This window comes from Scomber scombrus, chromosome 9, assembly GCF_963691925.1.
Source record: "Scomber scombrus chromosome 9, fScoSco1.1, whole genome shotgun sequence".
NCBI lineage: Eukaryota > Metazoa > Chordata > Actinopteri > Scombriformes > Scombridae > Scomber > Scomber scombrus.
The window spans coordinates 2,805,078-2,826,829 of NC_084978.1; the positions used below are offsets into that span (position 1 = coordinate 2,805,078).

General features: G+C 41.2%; 1 long non-coding RNA gene across 1 annotated transcript in view; it reads left to right on the forward strand.

Moving 5' to 3' along the window:
* LOC133985995 (uncharacterized) overlaps positions 1-21,752 on the forward strand; it is a 254,447-nt gene that overhangs the window by 200,944 nt on the left and 31,751 nt on the right. The window contains exon 2 of the long non-coding RNA XR_009925489.1: positions 20,108-20,162. This is a non-coding gene — a long non-coding RNA (uncharacterized LOC133985995). The remainder of the gene's footprint in view (positions 1-20,107; positions 20,163-21,752) is intronic.

Consider the following 21,752-nt stretch of genomic DNA (forward strand, 5'->3'; position numbering starts at 1 on the left):
AAACGTTGGTGCTCACTGAGAGAGCCCTACATGTCCAGGCTCCACAGTATATTACTGACCTTTTGCACCTCCACAACGCGAGCCGAGTCCATTGGTTCTCTACTCAGGGTTTTCTGAGTGTACCACGGTCACCTTTAAAGACTCGGGGAGTTTGTGCTTTCCAGTCGGCAGCTCCGAACCTTTTGAGTGGTCTCTCCCAATAAGGTCGAGGTCCTGTGAGGTAAGGAAACTGTGGAGTCTTTTTAAAAAGCAGCTGAAAACCCATCTGTTCACATAGGCATTAAGGTAGCATATGGTGTTTTATGTTTTAATTTGTAGCGTATATTGTATATTTCATCTTATTTTATTTGATTTATTTGACTGTGAAGTGACTGTGGAAGGAGCTATTTGTTTGCCTTGCTTACTCAACTGTCCTGTTTATGCTCCCGTCCCTGATTATCATACACACTTGGTGAAGACATGCAGGCCTCCATCCCCAAACTAAGAGTGTTGCAGCAAATTCAACCACCTCAATGTTATATCTGAACATTCAAGAACAATCCTCTGCATGCAGTAATTACCTCGGGTCAGTCATATAAAGGTGGTGAGCACATTTGACACTTGGATGTATTTAAACTGATAAGAAGATATGCTGATATGGATATAGACTATTCTTTAAACACCACAAGATACTATACAACCCTAATTTGAAAGCTCCAGGGGGGATTTTCTCAGGCAGCTCACTCAAAAGATATTTTCCCCTGCTCCGTCTTTTGGTATTAAGCCATGCAGATAGTTCCTGTCTGGTTAATATGCTGAGGATTTGCCTCTGAAATGTGCATGTTTTCACTGGAAGTACTGTCAGAGAGAATGAAGTAACAGGGAAATAATTCTGGGGAAAGACTATGTTGAGTTTTTCAAAGCTTTCGAAAAAGCTCAAATGAAATTCTTTCGTCATATCATGATAGAAATCGGATATTCAGAAAAGAATACCATAAAAAAGTTTTTCCAGCATTAAAAAAACACACCAAACATGGATGAACCCTTCACTATAAATTTCAGGCCAGTCAGGACTAAATTCCTACTTTCCTGACAATCAAACCCTGATCTGTCCACCAGAGTGTTACAGTCTCAGCTCACAGCAGCGGGGCACTGGCATTGCTGACACCTGTTTATGTTTCCTACCTTCAGCTTTTGACACTGTAGCAGCATTTCTCGAGACACCACAGACAAGGCGGAAACACATTTTAACCTCTCTGTCCATCTATTTAGCCGCCCACTACCCAAAACTCCTCATGCTCAGCTGGATTGATGGGCTAGCTAGCAGGTGGCGTCGAGTTTACATGTCCTCTGACTTCTGCTGAATGTTCCCTGAGCTGTGTGTGGGTTTAGCTTTGGCTGCAATAACATGTCCCTTACCCTTTTTTCCCCGGCGTCCTGCTTGACTCAGTTTGGCTCCTCGGGAAGGTTTGTAGCACTATAGCGAGCGGCGGGGAAGAGGGAGACCCTGAGGTTGTGCCAGTCTGAAGGTGGAACGCCTTTGATTATACGATCTAATCCTCGCTATAACATGCCTGGCGGCCAGGCAGGCGTGGGCGGCTGGTAATGGTAGTGGTGGTGGTTGGAGGGGGGGTTGTTGTTGTTGTTGGATGTTGCTCTCACACATCCCTCTGACACAGGTAGGCGATTCATCCCTGGCTGGACGAGCTCCAGGCCAGAGTGGCGAGCGTGATTCACATCAATCCAAATTCATCTTCTTTATTTCCCCCACAAACCTTTTTCTTTTCAAGCACCACTTCTTCCTCTCTGGAACGCGGCTCTGTTTGGCACTAAACACCGTGGCTTGCTCTGTGAATGTGTGTGTGTCTGTGTGTGTGCATGGTTTAATCCCCTGCTACCCAAAGACCTTTTTTTTTTGTGTGTAAAAGTGGATTTCAGTCGAGGAGGAGAGCCGAGCCTTTTTCTCTGTGTTTTTTTTTCTCCGGAGCTTGTGATGTCGTCCGCCCACGACCGCAGAGGATTTGGTCCAATCTTTGTTTACAATGCAGACACTGCTGCCTTTTTGCTCTCTTCCAATTTTTCAATTATGTGTCCTCTGGCGGATAGCAATTACAATTCACTTGACGGAATACGAGCATCTTATTCCCCCCCTGTGTGCTCTGTGCTGTGGTGACGTGGATAAAAACACTTGTTATCTTTAATATGACTACAGTGTTCATTTCTCCCGACGGGGCTAACTAAACAGAGGCTTATCTATAACTCTGACACCACAATCCATCTCTGACATGGACAGACGCAGTGCATTAAGTTGATGCAGAATACGCAGCTCTCTCAGGCCTCCCCCACACGCTCAAATAAGCGTCTGTTTCAATTATTTTACATTGGAAGTCCGATTTGTCTTACTGTCACATTGAATTGCAGTGGATGGTAAATTGATTGGAGTATATTGGATGGTGGGGCGAGTGACAGGCCGGGCCTCTAGTTAAAGATGGAGCGATGTGCCGCATCTTCCACACTGCTTCATGTTATATTAGCTATATTATGTTTCTGCACTGTAAAAATAATAATAAGCAAGCTTAAAATGTATGTTTTAAAGGGGACATATCATGCTTTTTTGAGACTTTCTGTCATTTATATACTGTTATAATGTCAGATGTGTATTTTAAATATTGAATAACTAGAGGCTAACATAATGTAAAAGTGCTTGTAATGCTCCATTTGGAGAGTTACCCCTATTTCCTCCTCACATCATATTGTTGGCAGATGCCTGGAGAGGCATGAGGACCATCACTAGTTACAAGCTTAGCAGTCAGATGGTAGATGGGAACATTGACGGAGCCAAAAAGCTGAACTGTTTCTTCAATAGATTTATACAGCCTCAAGTCTTGTTTCCATTAAGGAAGTTCTGGGTAAAGTTTGTGAGGCAGGAACTTTAGAGGAACGTCTTCTCACTCAGTCCACTCAGCCGTTGTGTCTCCATTGCAGAGTAGGACCTTGGAGGTGACGTAATCATTCTACAACAGTTTCGATCGGCGTGTTCTTCTGCTGGGTTTAAAAAATGACGCTTTGAGTATACCCAATCAGGACAGAGTCAACCACGAGCCCCACCCAGGAATTTGTCAGGGCTGCACAGAGTTCATATCCCAAGGCAGAGACTCGTTTTGCCCCTGAAAAGTTCCAGGAGATTGTTCTTCAGGTATTGTTCCTGCTATGGAGACACTCGCCCCGTGATTTTACCTTGAAGTTCCTACAATGAAAACGGCCCTTCACATTGAGCATTTGTGTCATGATCCAACACCTCTTGAAACTCAGTCTATGTCTAAAGAAAGTCCCTTTGTTGTGGATGCATCCTGTCTGGCTCCTGTGCTGGAGAAGGCCTGCCCCAGTGCCTCCACTGTCTAAAGAGCGGTAGCATGCACCTCACATACTATGAAGACTTTTGAAAGATTGTTTCCTGGATTCCCTTTCCTGAAGCCTTCATTGGACCAACTCCAGTTCATCTACCAACTGGATCTGCTGCATCATGTCTACACCCACCTGCACAGGCCAGTGAGTTTAGCCAGAATCATGTTCTTTGATTTCTTCCAGTATCTTTAACACCTTAATCTTTTAAATTACCTGCATTAGGAAGACTTGCATGGTTTTGGTATCCTTTGAGAGGTAACACTTTAAAGTTTGTGTCGCTGTAAGTGTTACTGGCAATGAGTAATAGAAGTTTGAACACAGTGAAGTGAAAGTTGTTTCTATTTCCACTTGAATATGTTTTTTTTGCAAGTAGATGCCTGCAGATGACTTATAGCTGGGACTCATACACACAGCATGGAGCCTTATCTTGTCCAAGTTGAAATTTAATACCACAGAAAGTGAACATGTTTTTCTAAAGGTATTTCTCTGTGTCTTTCCAAAAAAAGGGCATTTAGAGACAGCAAATTACCCCTGTGATTTGTGCAACTGAAGCATAAACATCTTATAGTGCTTTGTTCTCTTTTTGAAACTAAACATTGTGCATATAAAACAGTCAAAACAAATGCTTTAGTGGAAAGGTAGTTCATAGAAAAAGCAACACACAGCAAATTGCTTTATACAATTTTCAGGTAGTAGCTTCATAGAAATCACTAAAGCAGCATATGGTCATTTTCAGAATTTAACTGGCTATTTGAAGCACCAGTCATCAGCAGGATATGTCCCTATTGGTTCAGTTTTTGCACAAACAACTGGATGGGTAGTCACTTCCATTCAACACAGACTGGAAGCTCCTATTGGGTCCTATTGGCATCAATCGAAATGTCAGAGTTCAGCTGCCATTTTGATGCTGAGATGACAACAAAACCTGCCCAGACAGATGAAAAAGCTCCGAAAGTGGAACATCTAGCAGCTAAAGAGCCAGATATTTTTGAGCTGGTGGAGACCAAACTAGCGCTAATAGTTATTGGGCAAATAGACATTGTTCATTATGTCAGATGTTGTGTTTTTAGCATAGACTGTATATAAAATGGACGTAACATCCGTGACGTCACCCATTGGTTTGTGGACTGCTGCTTGGAAGCGAATAGTTTCGGATCTGGGCAGCGCCATCTTGAAAATTTCCGGTGAATGCTGGGAAAAATAAAAACGCGGATTCTACTTATATGGGCATCAGGAGGAGCATGAGGCGCCCTCCTGATCCTGTGAACCAATCAACCTGTCAATCACCACGTAGCCACTCCCTAATGCATACCCTGCTTTATCGTCACATATAAAATCAGGGAGGCCAAAATGTCCCAAATTAACATCATACTGCATTGAAGAAGGCTTTAAACTAGCGATTGAGACCATAAACACATTGTGAAAACGTTTACTGAGGTTAAAATCAAGTGAGAAGTTGGTGAATTCTCACTTGACTTGTATAGAGACGGAAGTCCTTTTGACACCAAAACGGTCGCCCCCTGGTGGCCTTTTGATAGAATGCAGTTTTTAGTTACTTCCGCGTTGGCCTCATTTCAGAGGACCAGAACTCCCCGCCTGGTTTTTAGCTTGTTCTGCTGCCCCCAAGTGGCCAAAAGTCATGAAATCCAAACTTTATATTATACATAATGAAAAACAACACAGGGATCCCAAACAGAGTCAACATTTTTAGATTGTTTTCGAGGGCATCACACATTGTCCCAAGAGGTCTTCTACCAAGACTGAATCCATCTATTTGGTATGCACAATTTAAGATATAAGGTTGCTGAGATGGAAAAGTTATGCACATAAAATGAAAATGAGAGAGAGAGGATGGGGGGGGGGGGAAATGTGCAAAGATTGATGGCATTGTTGGAGATTTTGACTCTACTTCTTCTTTCTCTGTTATTTGTAGAACACTTGAAAATCATTTTTTGTGTCATATTCATTCATTTTTCATTTCGCGACTTATTTTGAGAATGTTTTAGTCAAGACTTCTTGGTTTCTCTGTTCCTACAAACCAAAACTGTTCCAGTCAGCCTAATTGGGTCCAAGTAGAACTGTTTGTATATTTAATACCTGAGATGATCCAATTGGACTTTCTATCAAGTCAGAATATGATTGATTGTTGTGCGAGAATCAAGAAGTTACACTAAAGTCAATTTAATAATATATTGATTTGTTTTGGAAACCTGTATAAAAATCTGTTTGACAATACTCATCTGTGCTTTATATACTGAATGACTCATTCTACTGTACATGTTGTTTAGTCTATGCTATTATCTACTCATATCTAGGCACTTACTATTGTTTGCACTATCTGGTACCTACTGGGAGTTATATAATCTAATCAGTGGATCTCATGTTTATGGAAATAAGACTGTAAGTTGTTGCCTACTAGAAACATGAAATCACCATCTTTCTAACCCTTGCATGCTGTTCACGGTCAAATTTGACCCTTTTTAAAACATGCGGTAGCTGTAAAAACATTTATTTTATCTGGACTCTTCCTAATGTGACACAGAATATGCAAAAATCGGGATACAATGCACATGTTTATTACATTTTTGTGCAGCTGATACATTTTTTATATATGGAAACGTACAAATTTGACCTGTATTTATTAAGAAAATTCAAAAATCAGCATTCAAAACACATTGTTTTATTCATCATCAGACAGAATCATCAGAGTCAGAATACGTACAGTATGTAAGGGTATATAATATGTATTTTGGACTTAACATTGTCTTGTTAAAATGTCTATTTTTTACAGCGTACCCTCACTGATTTCACTCTCAACCTACAAGGTGAATTTATTTTATTCAAGCACAGAAAACCCTGTTAGACTGTTGATGAAACAGCAGAAGGATTCACATTCAGATGTTTTTAATGTGAGCGCCGGGTTGCCATGCAAATGAAAAACCTGAGCTCTCATTGTAATGGAGGAGGCGGTGGCAGTCACCTGTTCGCAGACTGGCTGGAGAGTTTCGGCGGGCGACTGTCAGCGGCTGACAGAGAGCAGAGAGACACTTAAGATAATTGGCTCCCATCCCTCCCGCCGTCACCTGCGGTAAGGAATTAAAATAAGAAATGGTGGAAAATGATTCTAAGCTCTCACAGCCTGGCGCTGAATCATAAATCAGCCGTCAGTCATCGCTGGCGGAGAGCACCTCAGATGAATCATCTCCTGTCACCTTCCCTTTTCTCTTTTTTAAAGCCCAGCCATCTCAGTCATTAGCTCTCCTGGCCTTATAAGAGGTGAGAAAGTGAGTGTATGTGTGTGTGTGTGTGTGTGTGTGTGTGTGTGTGTGTGTGTGTGAGAGGAAGGAAGAGAGAGTACATGCCAGGATGATCCTTAACTGTAATAGATGTCAGACAAAGACTCAGCGAGCCAGACTCTGTGAACGCCGCCAACCTGGGCAGAGAAGCGAACAGCCGGGGGGGACAAACCACATAGACAGTGATGCGTCGTCATGGAGGGAAGGAGGGAGAGAGGGAGGAAGGGGTGTAAGAGAGGGGAGGCTTGCTTAGGTCTTTTCTGATGGTTAATATGCTCCTGGTATATCTGAGGAGGTGGTGGGAGGGTGGCGGGGGTTAAGTTGGCTGCTGTATTGTCTTTGACAGAGGTTGGGTTGATGATTGGAGCTGTAGTGGAGGAGGAGGAGGAGGAGGAGGTGGTGACACATACAGTATGTTTGGAGCATGATCTTAAGGAGAAATCATACTGACTGTCTGAAAAGATGAAAGGAAACATCTGTTATTTCATATGCATATACAATTGTGGGTTTTTTTTAGCTCTTTTTTAGCGGAGGAGCAATATATGAGAATATCTTATCAGAATAAAAGTAATCATCAGAATAACCTGCTTAGTGGCCCCCGAGTCAAAGGCTGGTAACTAGCTCCCTATTAACCGCCAGTAACCACAACTCAATTAACAATTTTGAGACTTTTCTTCAGTTATATACTAAATTTATGCCAAAGAGAATTAACTATTTTCATTTTAATGGCCCCATGACTTTTTCTCAAATGCCTCCTGCAGGATAACTTTGCATTTGGGCTTTAAGAAGAGCTAAATCTGGTATGTTGTTATTGTTCGATCCATGTTTTTTTTGTGTTGTGGGGTTTAATGAACATTGTCTCTGTTGTCTGTCTGCCTCTGAGCTGCTCCACTGGAGCAGTTAAGTGCCATGTTTGAGGGCAAATCGGCAGCGGGGAATACTATTTCACCTCTTTATATAGAGTCAAACCCCAAAGAGGAAGCACATCTTTACAACCTGCAAGCAACCTGTCATTTTAATGTCATTTTACGGTTCAAAAAGATGCAAAATGTCAATCAAATTACAACTTTAGAAAGCCAGTGTCAAATTTGTAAAGCTTGCATGCACACTTTCTTTCTTACTGAGGTTTTATTTCACATTTACCATCAACCGCATATAACATTGATTGTTGTTTAAAACATCATAAACCGTCAGAAGCGAGAGAGCGTCTGGATTTTTATCTCTGTATCTTGTGTGTGTGCATGCAGTTAATCTTGCATATTACCACATACTACTACTACTACTACTAATCATTTTTGTGCACATTTATGACTGTATGCTCAAGGATCTTTCTTGGTCACAAAACCCTATTTTATATTGTCATTCCTTATGAGCTTATCATAAAATGTAGGATTTTGTCTTTTCAGCAGTCTTCGCCATTTTACGATATGCATTATGATATAGAAAAAGACATTTCCAGCAATCTGCTAAACTGAAAAAAAGGCTTACATAGTCCATTGCAGGATACATTTTAGCCTTTGTCATGGCTTAAAAAAATTTGATCTCATCTTGCATTGGAGCATTTGCAGATTAATTCCATACCTGATATGTTATGATCCATTCATGAATTTGTAAATATTTTTTTATGAATAAATCCTTGCTTTTGTTATCTTCTCTTCCATCTTGACTGTACACACCTGGCAGCAATCTGTGCTCTTCTGAGTGCACTCTACTAGCTGCACTTTTAAGTTTAAGTTATGCTTTGCTCTAATGCACCTGTCACACATTCAGATGCTCACACACACACACACACACACACACACACACACACACACACACACACACACACAAACAGATAAACAAAGAAGAATGGGTGTCATTATTCTATTTTGTTGTATTTCATTATATTTCTTTTCCAAAAAAAAAATGTTTCTGCAGCTGTCTCACCACCCATCCAAATATAATAAATACAGAAAAGTAAAAAGAACTGCTTAAAGTGCACAGCTGGACACAAAAGACACAAAAAAGCAGCTACAGCCAGACTCCTCAAGAAGCATCAATATGTTTATGCTAACGTTGCTCCTGAAATGAAATAAAAGATGAAGTGATATGTTTCAAGAATTGACAAAAAATAATTATCTTACACGTTTGATAAATGGTAGCCTAAACTAATATAGTGCTTTTCTTGTCATTTTGGCCTCTCAAAGTGCTTTTTACACTACAAATCATCCATTCATACACACATAGATACACTGATGGCAAGGAGCTGCTACACAAGATACCAACCTGCTCATCAGAGGGAAACACACACACACACACACACACACACACACATTCATACACCATTGGGGGGCAGCTGTGGTTCAGGAGGTAGAGCGGTCGTCCACCAATCGGAAAATTAGCGGTTTGATTTCCGGCTCCTCCAGTCCACATGTTGCTGTGTCCTTGGACAAGAAGACTAGAAAAGCACTATATAAGTACAGTCAATTTACCATTTACCATTTATCATCAGGAGTACTTTGAGGTTAAGTATCTCGCCCAAGGACACATCAACATGCAAACTGGAGGAGCCTGGAATCGAACCACCAATCTTCCTCTCTACCTCCTGAGCCAAGTGTTTATAAGGACAATATTTCCTTTCTTCACTGCATGTTGGGAAACTGGTATCCATCAACACCACACTCAAAAATCATCAACATGTAGTCTGCATACTGACAGTTTTGTAGCGACATTTCCAGTATGAACACTAAACCCCAGTGGAATCAGTATGGAGTTTGGAATTGAGACATTTAGCTCAAGTCTTTTTTGATCAAAGCATCATGTCAATAAAGATTAATTGAATTGGATTGAGAGTCAGATGGAGGAGGACGAGGAGGCTGAGTGATGTGTGTGCATGTATGTGTGTGTGTGTTTCTGTGTGTGTGTCTTTCCCTGACCTCCCGCCTTTATTTAAGTGCCAAAAGAGGCAATTTGCCTGCAGTCCGCCTGCGTTCTCCGCTCACCGCTCCATCTGAAGTAATCTGCCATTTCAGACCCATTTTTACCTGATTGCCTCGTCAGAAACGCAGTGACACTGAGGTCGCGTGCTCGGATTGGAATATAGATGCAACACAAACACTGTACACCCACAGATTGAAAATGAGAAGTGGACTGAAGAGAGAGAGAGGAATAAGAAAGAAAACATTTCTGACATTCTCAACTTGTAGCGGAGCTTGCAAAATGTCTAGTGTTTTCTGCAGAGGTGGAGGACAGCGGCAGGTAGAAGACCTTCAACACACCTGAATCCTGAGCCGAGGCTGCACATAAAGCAGGGAAGCTGACAACTGATCACACACATACTCTATTTAAGACTACAATGCAACAAATGAGTTTTTTTTCCTTTTATTTTTTCTGTTAAATCATGTATTTAAACAGTACTTGTCAAGGGAAGGGAGGAAGAAGTAAGGAAGGGAGGAAGGAAGGAAGGAAGGAAAGCAGGAAGGAAGGAAGGAAGGAAGGAAGGAAGGAAGGAAGACGTAAGTAAAGGAGGGATGAATTAAGGAAGGGAGGAAGAAGGAAGGAAGGAAAGCAGGAAGGAAGGAAGGGAGGAAGAAGGGAGGGAGGGAGGAAGGGAGGAAAGGAAAGAAGGAAGGACAGGAAGGAACTTACTTACCAGTACTTGTCAAGCTCAAGGTATCATCTTTGAAAATATTTTTAACCCTCCTGTTGTCCTCAAGTCAAGGAAGGAACGGAGGAAGAAGGAATGAATAAAAGGAGGGAAGGATGGAAAGAAGGAAGGATGGAAGGAAGGAAGGAAGGAAGGAAGGAAGGAAGGAAGGAAGGAAGGAAGGAAGGAAGGAAATGAGGGAGGAAGGAAGGGAGGAAAGGAATGAAGTAAGGGAGGAGGGAAAGGAAGGAAGGACGGAGGAAAGAAGGATCGCAGGAAGGTAGGAGGGAGGAAAGAAAGAGAGAAGGAGGGATGGAGGAAAGAAGGAAGGAAGGTGAGAGGGAGAAAGGAAAAGGGAAATGAAGGAAAGAAGGAGGGAGGAAGGAAGGGAGGAAAGGAATGAAGGAAGGGAGGAAGGAAAGGAAGGAAGGAAGGACGGAGGAAAGAAGGAAGGTAGGAGGGAGGCCAGCAAGAGAGAAGGAGAGAGGGAGGAAAGAAGGAAGGAAGGAGGGAGGGAGAAAGGAAAAGGGAAAGGAAGGAAAGAAGGAGGGAGGAAGGAAGGAAGGAAAAAAGAGAGAAGGAGGGAGGGAGGACAGAAGGAAGGAAGGAAGGGAGGAAAGAAGGAACAGTCAAAACAGACGGGGTCAATTTGACCCGGGAGGACGACACGAAGGTTAAACTTGATCAAAAGTCCAAATCCTAAAGATAATAAATTCACAATTATATAAAACAGAAATATGTCAGAGGAGGAAACAGGAAATGTTTTATTTGTGCTTAATTAATCCTGAATGGTATTTATCAAACTGTTTTTGTCAGTCAACTAGCTATTTAAATATTATTATTTGGTTATTGGTATGAACTGCTTTTCTAGTGTTTTTGACCACTTATTGTCACATCCTGGTGTAGTTTGTGTTTTATTTTGAAAGTTTTTCTCTCCTTGTGTATTTTGTTAGTTTTACTTCCTGTGTTTCCCCTGCCTTGGTTGATTACCTCATGTGTTTCACCTGTGTCTTGATTCTCTCACCTGTGTCCTGTTTAGTTATTACCCCATCATGTCTATATAGGTTTTGGTTTTCAGTTCAGTCTTTGGTCTTTGTCCGAGTCTCTGTGTTTTGCACTGTGTTGTTTTGGACTTCTTGTTTTCCCCTGCTCATGTCACCCGTTGTTGTTTTGCCAGTTTTCATTCGGCCTGTATTTTTCTGTTGAGTTTTCTCCTGAGTTGGCCAATAAAGTACCCTTTTTTTCCCCAGAGACTGTCTGCTTTTTGGGTCCACCCTCTACGTAACCATGACAGCAGAAATAAACTGATTTATTTTACGCTGCCACACTACGAAACAACACCTCTCCACATGGAGTCCTGACCTATTTACACTTTTCAGTTGTGCTAAGTGACTCAGAAAAATGACGACTAAATGTACTAAAACTGCTCATATTGACTCACATGAGACCGAACAAGAGAAAAAACCCAAATCTTCCTGTAGCAAACTAGACTAATGGAGCACAGATATAAACTTAAACAACATAAATAGATGCAAGATGATGACATTAAATACATTTTTTTCTGCTTTTTGGGTCCACCCGCTACACTACTGTGACACTTACAGCACTTTTGCACTATATGTCACTTTCACCCATTCACACACACACATTCATGCATCGATGACAGGAGGAGACTAACATTCACTCACGCATTCATACTCTGTTGGTGCAGCCATCGGGAGCAATTTGGCGTTAAGTATCTTGCACACAACACATCAACATGTGGACTGGAGGAGCCAGGAATCAAACCAGATAAATAAATTGAAACCAGCAATCTTCTGATTGGAGGATGACCGCTCTACTTCCTGAACCACAACAGCCACATTTAAGCTCAGCTTCACAAAAAAGCATTAACAAAGTCATGCTTTTATATGTGAAATATGTAAAATATACCACATGTGTGCATATGTGAATATTTCATGTTTAATCTTTTCCACATTATAAATTTAAAAAAATAAAATTCACATGATTTGCTAGAAACAGGTTCAATCTACATCATGCTAATTTATCATATGAGAAATGTCCAAACAACACCTGTTCTCACCTGTATGTGGAGTTAACTGTATTTACACCATCACTAATAATACAGTCAAAGTCAAAGATTAGCAGACTGGACAAAAATCTGTCTTAATGCTTCTAATTCATGGATGGGTCATTTTTTTGTCTATTGTGAATGAAAACGTAAAATATTTGTTATTTTTTATTGAAGAAAAGTCATAGAAATAAGTGATTTGAAGACACTTGGACTTGTAATTGGCAGCAAATTGATATTTTATAGACTAAACAACTAATTGAGAATGTGGTCTGCAGATTATTTGATTTTTAAAATAAGTTATCGCTGACTCATCGTAATATCTTGTTCTGCTGCCACCATGTGGACAAAGAAGGTATAACAGTTAATTGCCATACTGCAGTTAATTTTTCAACCAAATCACATAAACATAACATTGCTGCTGCAAAATCCCCTCAGGCAGCCGTTAGCTTCATTTTGAGTAAAATCAACTTGCAGAGGCTTGAACTTACCTTCAGATAATCACATGGAATCTAATGTCTGGATTTATTATTGTTAAAGTTGCATTCAAAGAGCGGATTGATTTGCGCTGCCAGCTCCCAGGTAATTAGCCAACTAATCAATCATCTGATAAAACCGAGAAAGATTTTTTTTAATATAATCTTTTCACGAGGAAAAGAGGGAGCCTCTGGCATCAGAAACACACACAATACTTTAGTTTTTAATGAGATGAATGAATGATTTAATGAGATGACGATTTGAAGAAATCCTCCCGAGGAAACAACTTGATAGATTTTAATCAGTCTTTGGGTTTCTGTGACTAATTCATTTTCAATTAGAGATAGAAAATCCGAAGATAATTAGCGAGCAAAGCATTCTGGGAGATAAACCATACAGTAACGTTTTGATGTTACCACACAGCAGACGAGCACAATAAACAACAATAAAAGCAGATGAGAAACTCAGTGATTAATCATTTAGCTGTAATGTGTCATTCATTAACTATCACATGTAAAAAAAAAAAAAAAAAAAAAAACAGCAGTATGATCCAGCGATGTGTCACAACAGCAACAGATAACAGTGCTGGAAATTGATTTTAAACAAACACACACCTACATAGTCAGACATTGATTCATATCCTGGTTAGTTTACAGATAAGTGCAGGGTAATTTGTTTACACACACATCTTCATATCCTGAACACACTGATCGCTTTTTAGTGTACGAATGGACTAAAAGCAGCTGAATATTACCATGGAAACAGTCCAAGAGGCAGTGCCGCAGAGTGGAGTGTGTTCACATTAACATCAACATGTAACAGTGAGGCCGATATAACAGGCTGCTGCAGACAAGAAGACGGAGTTTATAGATCGCTGTACGTATAGAACAAAAGACCACACTGTGGATAAATGAGGCTCTGAAATTTACATTTACACTGAAAACACAGAGAGTTGCAGTCAATATACCGAACACACACTCTCAATTTTCCTATACAACATCCAATCAAACAAGACGAGGTGGAAAACCTAATATATGGCTGGACTGTGTGTGTGTGTGTGTGTGTGTGTGTGTGTGTGTGTGTGTGTGTGTGTGTGTGTGTGTGTGTGTGTGTGTGTGTGTGTGTGTGTGTGTGTGTGTGTGTGTGTGTGTGTGTGTGTGTGTGTGTGTGTGTGTGTGTGTGTGTGTGTGTGTGTGTGTGTGTGTGTGTGTGTGTGTGTGTGTGTGTGTGTGTGTGTGTGTGTGTGTGTGTGTGTGTAATCGTGGCCAATTTGTTCCAGGGATTGTCAGTATATTCGTGTCTATAATGTGAATTCCTGGATGTGAAAAATGTTCATCTCCGATTTTATGTGGTGGTCCGAGTTGCATTTGTGGTTAAAGTGTACCGAAATGGCATTATATGACATGGTTAACCCTCCTGTTGGGAAGGGAGGAAGGGAGGAAGAAGGAAGGATGGAAGGGAGTAAGAGGAAAGGAAAGGAGGAAGGAAGGAAGGAAGGAAGGAAGGAAGGAAGGAAGGAAAGAAGGAAGGAAAGGAGGGAGGAATTAAGGAAGGGAGGAAGGACATAGAGGAAGGAAAGGAGGGAGGAAGGAAGGGAGGTAGGAAAGAAGGAAGGGAGGGGAGGAAAGAAAAAGAGAAGGAGGGAGGAAGGGAAGAAGGACAGAGGGAAGGAAGGAAGGGAGGAAAGAAGGGAGGAAAGAAGGAACAACACAGACGGGGTAAATTTGACCCGGGAGGACGACACGAAGGTTAAATTACATATGTGTCAAAAAAAAAGATTAGAAAGAAAACTTTCCACTCAAATCTTGAGATGATTTGATAAGAAAGACGACTTATTCCAATTCTAATTACCTATCTTTTACTCCCACTGCTTCTTCATCTGTTTCTCTCTGCAGTGTTTAGTCAGAGCGATGGTTAACTGCACGCTCCTCTTCACGCCTTTTTTCTGCTTCTTTACTGGTTAATAATCACGAAGGCCGTAAATAAAAGTTCTGACATTATTTTTCGGTGCAAATTCAAGAGGTTTATCTCCAACCCCGTTATCACATTAACAGTCATATATGAAGTGCTGCTCCACACTGACCTGATATAACAGCTACATGACTCACATGTTTCATGGAATGGAAGGATGGATGGAAGGGAGGAAGGAAGGATGGGAGGAAGAAGGAAGGAAAGGAGGAAGGAAGGAAAGGAAGGAATCACATGTTTCACCTGTGTTTTAATTCTGCTCTTCATTGTTTGTGATTTGAAAACGTCAAGACAAATAAAAAGCAACCTGTGTCATAGTAGTTCAGTTATAAATTATAAAACCCCAAAATGAGTGAGTCTCCTGCCGGCTGGCGGAGGTGACGGTGGAGGTAGAGATGTTGGTATTGTGTCTGTTTAAAAAAGGAGTTTAACCAACATTTAAAAGCAGAGGTGGAGGTGAGAGCACACGTCATCACACTGTTGCTGTCCTCCAATTTAATCATCTATAGAAAAAAGAAGCTCATAGTAAATAAAATAATACATTAAGATGAAATAAAGTAGCATCTACTCTTTTTGTTTTGAGTAAATTTTGTACTCATTAAATATACATTAAAAATCAATCTAAGGATTTTTGGGTCAATGTTGTGATGTAACCCAGTGGCAATTGGTGTAACCAGTATTTTTTCATAAAAATCAGATTATATATACAGGAAAATAAATGTGAACTAAAATGTGGAATAAATATAATTATATAAATATATTTTTTTTAAAACACATTTTAAATTATTTGTCAAAACCTATTTAAATTTTTTTTTTTGGGGTTTTTAGGATATGTCTTGCTCAATAATGGCAAAATGCTTTAAAATTGAAATGCAGAAATACTCATGTTTTAAATTAACTAATTATTTGTATAAGTTCACTTAAATACACTGTAGATGGATGAAGTATTTAATATAAATCATTATTTTGTGGAGTGTCTCATACAGGCTACCAAGCAACTTCCTTCCCTGTTTAGGAAGCATAAAGTATAAATTATCACCCAATTCTGTGTGAGACCGTTTTAGCCAAGTTAATTTCAACTTATTACCACAAGTTTTACACATATTTTTTTGGGAAATTATGGTCAATAGGCCTCATCTAACCCTCTCATATTGTTCTTGGTCAAATTTGACCCATTTTTACATTTGAAAGCAGTAAAAACACTCTAAAAACTTGAGTATTTGGCTCATATTTAATCCAAAATTCTTCACATTTAATATACTTCATGTCTTTTCTACATAAACTAGAAGTGTAAAAACTGAATAATAAACTTTCCCATCTCTGAAAGCTTCATTAACCCTCCTGTCGTCCATCTATTTTGACTGTTCCTTCTTTCCTTCCTTCCTTCCTCCCTTCATTCCTTCCTTCCTTCCTTCTTTCCTTCCTCCTTTTTACTCCTTTCCTTCCTTCCTTCCTTCCTTCTTTCCTTCCTCCCGCCTTACTCCTTTCTTTCTTTCCTTCCTTCCTTTCCTCCTTACTCCTTTCCTTCTTTCCTTCCTCCTTTCTTTCTTTCCTTCCTTCCTTCCTTCCTTCCTTCCTTCCTTCCTTCCTTCCTTCCTTCCTTCCTTCCTTCCTTCCTTCCTTCCTTCCTTCCTACCTCCCTCCTTACTCCTTTCCTTCCTTCCTTCCTTCCTTCTTTCCTTCCTCCCTCCCTCCTTACTCCTTTCCTTCCTTCCTTCCTTCCTTCTTTCCTTCCTCTTGTCCTTCCTTGACCAGAGGACAACAGGAGGGTTAAGGATTAATCTTGCTATTTATCTGTGAATGATGATGATTAGGTATTCATGAATGATTTGTTGTGCAGAAATTTGGTAGAGACTAATTATGGGGGGAAACTGTGAAGAGTCTGAATATGAACAATATGTGATGGTTAAATGAAGGTATTGCTAATTTTGAGTTAATTTCTGTTGTTCAGCCGGGTCAACAGGCACATTGTCCTTTTAGACGACTCAATAGGCTACTGAACATTTTCATGTCACTTCCTTTCAATCTCAGCCTTGCCGACTGTTTTTGCACAACTAAAATTTGGTAAGAAATGCATTCCCTCTTCTCATCAGTGTACTCTCAGATCAAATTAAAAACAACTGCTGCATCTCCTGCTGCTGCCAAAACATCTACAAGTAACATCTATGATTTTCATGACTTTTGTGCAGCTTGTAGAGTTGAGCACGGAGGTGAGGGACATCGAAACTACCACTTTTTTTTTATTATAACATCTGAAATTGGGGGGACAAAAAGTCTTGTTGCCCCTCCCTATTTCAGCACCAATGGTTTCACCCAATGAAAGGTGCCTAAATGTATCTATTGAACTTGAAGCTTTTTACCTTTTCGAACTGTTCCTTTATGATTATGGCTAAATTATTGTCATTTAGAGCTACGTGGAATAATATAGAGATTATATTACAACATATCTAATCTCATTACCACAAGTTAATTACCTTATAATCCTGAGATGTCAAACCATTTGTCTCGTGATCGGGATTTAAGTATCCTGTAATCCAGCGAAGGACTTTATGATGAGGATCTTCAGTCTGGATTAAAAACCATTATCTTGTAACAAAGGCAGAATAATCTTCTTTTTTTTTTTAAAGAGTTTTCTCATGATTGTAATAATATATTTGATTTTTTGAGATAATAAGCGATACAAGAATAAAACACTTTTTATTCCCTTGAAACAAAAGAGAGAATTTTCTTTGTTACTCAACAGCTTTAGTTTAATTTGAATTACACGCTCTGAATATTTGCTAACAGCAAACCTCAGATCTTGTCAACACTGGGTGACTTCTATCTAGCTGAGGTTTAATAAGCGTGGCGTTGTTTGGTAAATGTGACGTGAATATGAGAAAATACTCACTTAACATACTTTAACCCTCCTGTTGTCCTCAGGTCAAGGAAGGAAGGAAGGATGGAGGGAAAGGAGTAAGGAGGGAGGCAGGGAGGAAAAGAGGAAGGAAGGAAGGAGAGAAGGAAGGGAGGACAGACAGGAGGAAGGAAGGAAAGGTGTAAGGAGGGAGGCAGGGATGAAAAGAAGAATGAAGTAAGGAGAGAAGGAAGGGAGGAAGGAAGGAAGGAGGAAGGAAGTGAGGAAAGAAGGAAGGACAGGAGGGAGGAAGGGAGGTCAGAAAGAAGGAAGGAATGAGGAAGGAAAGGAGTAAGGAGGAAAGAAGGAAGGAGGGAGGAAGGAAGGAAGGAAGTGAGGAAAGAAGTATGGAAGGAGGAGGGAGCAAAGAAAGAGGGAAGGAGGGGAAGAACGAAGGAAAAATTAAAGAAATGCATTTCCTTCCTTCCTTCCTTCATTCCTTCCTTCCTTCCTCCCTTCCTTCTCTCCTTACTTCCTTCCTCTTTTCCTCCCTCCCTCCTTACTCCTTCCCTCCTTCCTTCCTTCCTCCCTTCCTTCTCTCCTTACTTCCTTCCTCTTTTCTTCCCTCCCTCCTTACTCCTTTCCTTCCCCATTCCTTCCTTCCTTCCTTCTTTCCTTCCTCCTGTCCTTCCTTGACCTGAGGAAAACAGGAGGGTTAAGTCAGAGGATAAACTATCTCTTTTCTGAGCAAACTTTTTCTCTACAAACAAACTCGGTATGGAGTAAACTTTGAGATGTGAGGCCGAGCCGCTGGTGAGCGTCTACCTGCTGTTACCTTCTGAACTCCAAACACGTGTCGGAGCGCGCGCCAACGTGTCACCCTCACCTCGCCCTGATTTCCCCTGGTGAGACCAACAGCTTATTTTGGACTCCCTGCTCTCTGCTCTGGCCTTTTCAGGACCAAAACCTCAGCGGGTAAGAAGCTGGTCCTCGTGGCTGTCTGCCCATCCTCAAAGGAGCCCACGGTGACCACGGAGCAGCCCGCTCGGACTAATGAGGTCCCTGGATACAAAGCAGCCAGCAGGGCGGCGAGCCGGCTGCAGCTCGCTGACTCAGTCCTGTCCTGCCTGTAATGTGCTGTAAGCTGCTCTTCAACGTGATGCAACCACTCTGCTCGGCGGAGACACGACACACATCGAGATTCCAGTCACCGAGACGCCTTCAAACAAAAACAACAACCCGAGTTTATTCTCAATTAGAGCTGCATAGTTTTACTTTTTTTTTATTTCCCTTCATTAACACTTCTGTTGTCCTCGAGTTAAGGGAGGAAGGAAGGAAAGAAAGGAGGAAAGAAAGAAGGAAGGAAGGAAGGAAGGAAGGAAAGAAAGGAGGAAGAAGGAAGGAAGGAAGGGAGGAAGGAAGAAGGAAAGAAAGGAGGGAGAAGGGAGGGAGGGAGGAAGGAAGGAAGGAAATGAGGGAGGGAGGAAGGAAGGAAAGGAAAGAGGGAAGAAGGGAGGAAGAAGGAAAGAAATGAGGAAGGAAGGGAAGAAGGAAGAAAGGAAGGGAGGAAAGGAAAGAAAGAAGGGAGGAAGGAAAGGAAGGAAAGGAAGGAAAGAGTCAAGGAGGAAAGAGAGAGGAAGGAAAGAAAGAGAGAAGGAAGGAGGAAAGAAGGAACAGTCAAAACAGACGGGGTTAATTTGACCCGGGAGGACGACACATTTATTAAGCAGTCGGCCTGAACAGCTTTTCGTTGTGTTTCTGTCATAAAGTCTATTTTCATCTGATGCTCGGTACATGTGTAACTACTTTGATTATGTGGTGGGGCTGAGAGTCTTGTTACATCACATCTGAGCCAACAGCTCGGCTCTGTGTGATATGCAGTGTGGCACCGAGGCCTCGGATCAGCTGGGTATTAACATGTGATCCGTATCTCATGACATCTGATCCAAGAGACTTTGCATTTACAGCTTGCTATTAATATGCGCTAATTGTTTTAATTCTTTCTCAGTCATGATTGGATCTCAATATGCACATTAGTTAGGCAGGCCAAGGAAAGCAATGCCATGAATGGGCTTCAATCATTTTTAAATAATACTAATGATAATAATAATGGCATTTCTATAGCTCATGATTACAAAATATCTCTGGAGCAATAAGAGTCTGTAAAATAAAAGAAGACAATCAGATAAAAAAAACAACAGAAACTGAGAAAAATTCAATAGCAATTATGAAATTCACTTTACTGCTACTTTTTTTAACCCTCCTGTTGTCCTTGAGTCAAGGAAGAAGGAAGGAAAGGAGGGAGGAAGGAAGTAAGGAAAGGAGGGAGGAAGGAAGGGAGTAAGAAGGAAGGGAGGAAGGGTGGAAGAAGGGAGGAAGGGAGGAATGGTGGAAGAAGGAAGGAAGGAAGAAGGAAGGAAAGGAGGGAAGGGAAAGAAGGAAGGACAGAGGAAAGAAGGAAGGAAGGAAGGAAGGTAGGAGGGAGGGAGGAAGGAAGGAAGAAGGGTGGAAGGAAGGACAGAGGAAAGAAGGAATGGAGGTAAGTAGGTGGAGGAAAGAAAGAGAGAAGGAGGGAGGAAGGAAGGAGGCAAGGAAAGAAGGAGGAAGGGGGATGGAAGGGAGGAAAGAGAGGAAGGAAAGAAAGAAAGAGAGAAGGAGGGAGGAAAGACAGACAGACGGAAGGAAGGAAGGAAGGGAGGAAAGAAGGAACAGTCAAAACAGACGGGGTCAATTTGACCCGGGAAGACGACACGGAGGTTAAGCTGATACAAAGAATAAAATATTACCGTCTGAAATGTAGTAGACAGTAGAAGTATAGAGTAGCACAAAATGCAAATTAAACAACAATTAAAGAAACAATTACTTCAAAGTTGTACTTCACTCAGTGCTTGAATAAATGTGCTAAATCAACCCTCCAGTTGTCCTCGAGTCAAGGAAGAATGGATGGGAGGAAGAAGGAAGGAAAGCAGGGAGGAAGGATGGAAGGGAGGAACAAGGAAGGAAGGGAGGAAGAAGGAAGGAAGGGAGGAAGAAGGAAGGATGGAAGGGAGTAAGAAGGAAGGAAAGGAAGGTAGGAAGAAGGAAGGAAAGGAGGAAGAAGGAAGGAAGGGAGGAAGAAGGAAGGATGGAAGGGAGTAAGAAGGAAGAAAAGGAGGGAGGAAGAAGGAAGGAAAGGAAGGATGGAAGGGAGTCAGAAGGAAGGAAAGAAAGGGAGGAAGGAAGGAGGGAAGGGAGGGAGGAAAGGAAAGAAGGAAGGAAGGAAGGAAAGGAAGGAAGAAGGATGGAGGAAAGAAGGAAGGAAGGTAGGTAGGAGGGAGGGAAGGAGAAAGGAAAGAAGGAGGGAGGGGGGAAGGAAGGACAGAAGCAAGGAAGACAGGGTGATGGAGGAAGGAAAGAAGGAAGGGAGGGAGGAAAGAGAGAGGAAGGAAAGAAAGAGAGAAGGAGGGAAAAAGGACAGACGGAAGGAAGGAAGGGAGGAAAGAAGGAACAGTCAAAACAGACGGGGTCAATTTGGTCCGAGAGGACGACACGAAGGCTAAATGTGAGCAGTGTTTACAGGTTTCTGCAGAAAAGATGTCAGACGACGGTTCTGACTTGTTTTCATTGGCTCTGCTGCAGAGAAACATGTCACACAAGCCTTCAGAAAGTCCTGCAGGTTGACCTCAGCAAACCAAACACAGACTCACAATAAACAGACTGCAAAAAAAATAACATTAATGCTACAAGCGACCCATAATGCAACACTCTCTGTAGGAGCTGCTGTTACATCAGGTCACTCTCAGCACAGACACTGTGAACACGTAATAGTCTAGTTATTGAATAAAGGAAGAGCCTTTTTCAAACTTTCAGAAAGATATATTGTCTTTATTTGAGTCAAAGTTGTATGTTTCAGGGGATTCTTAAAGAGTTTTTAACCCTTATACACCGTTCATGTTCTATATCCTTACATATGATATTGCATCAATAGTCGATCTGACTGATCAATAAATGTGATTAAACCTTGATTCATGTCTCAGAGAACAGAGAGAGTGTATTTTTTAGCTTTTACACCACTAAACATCTCCTATCACACAATATCATGTCCTATTTTAACTA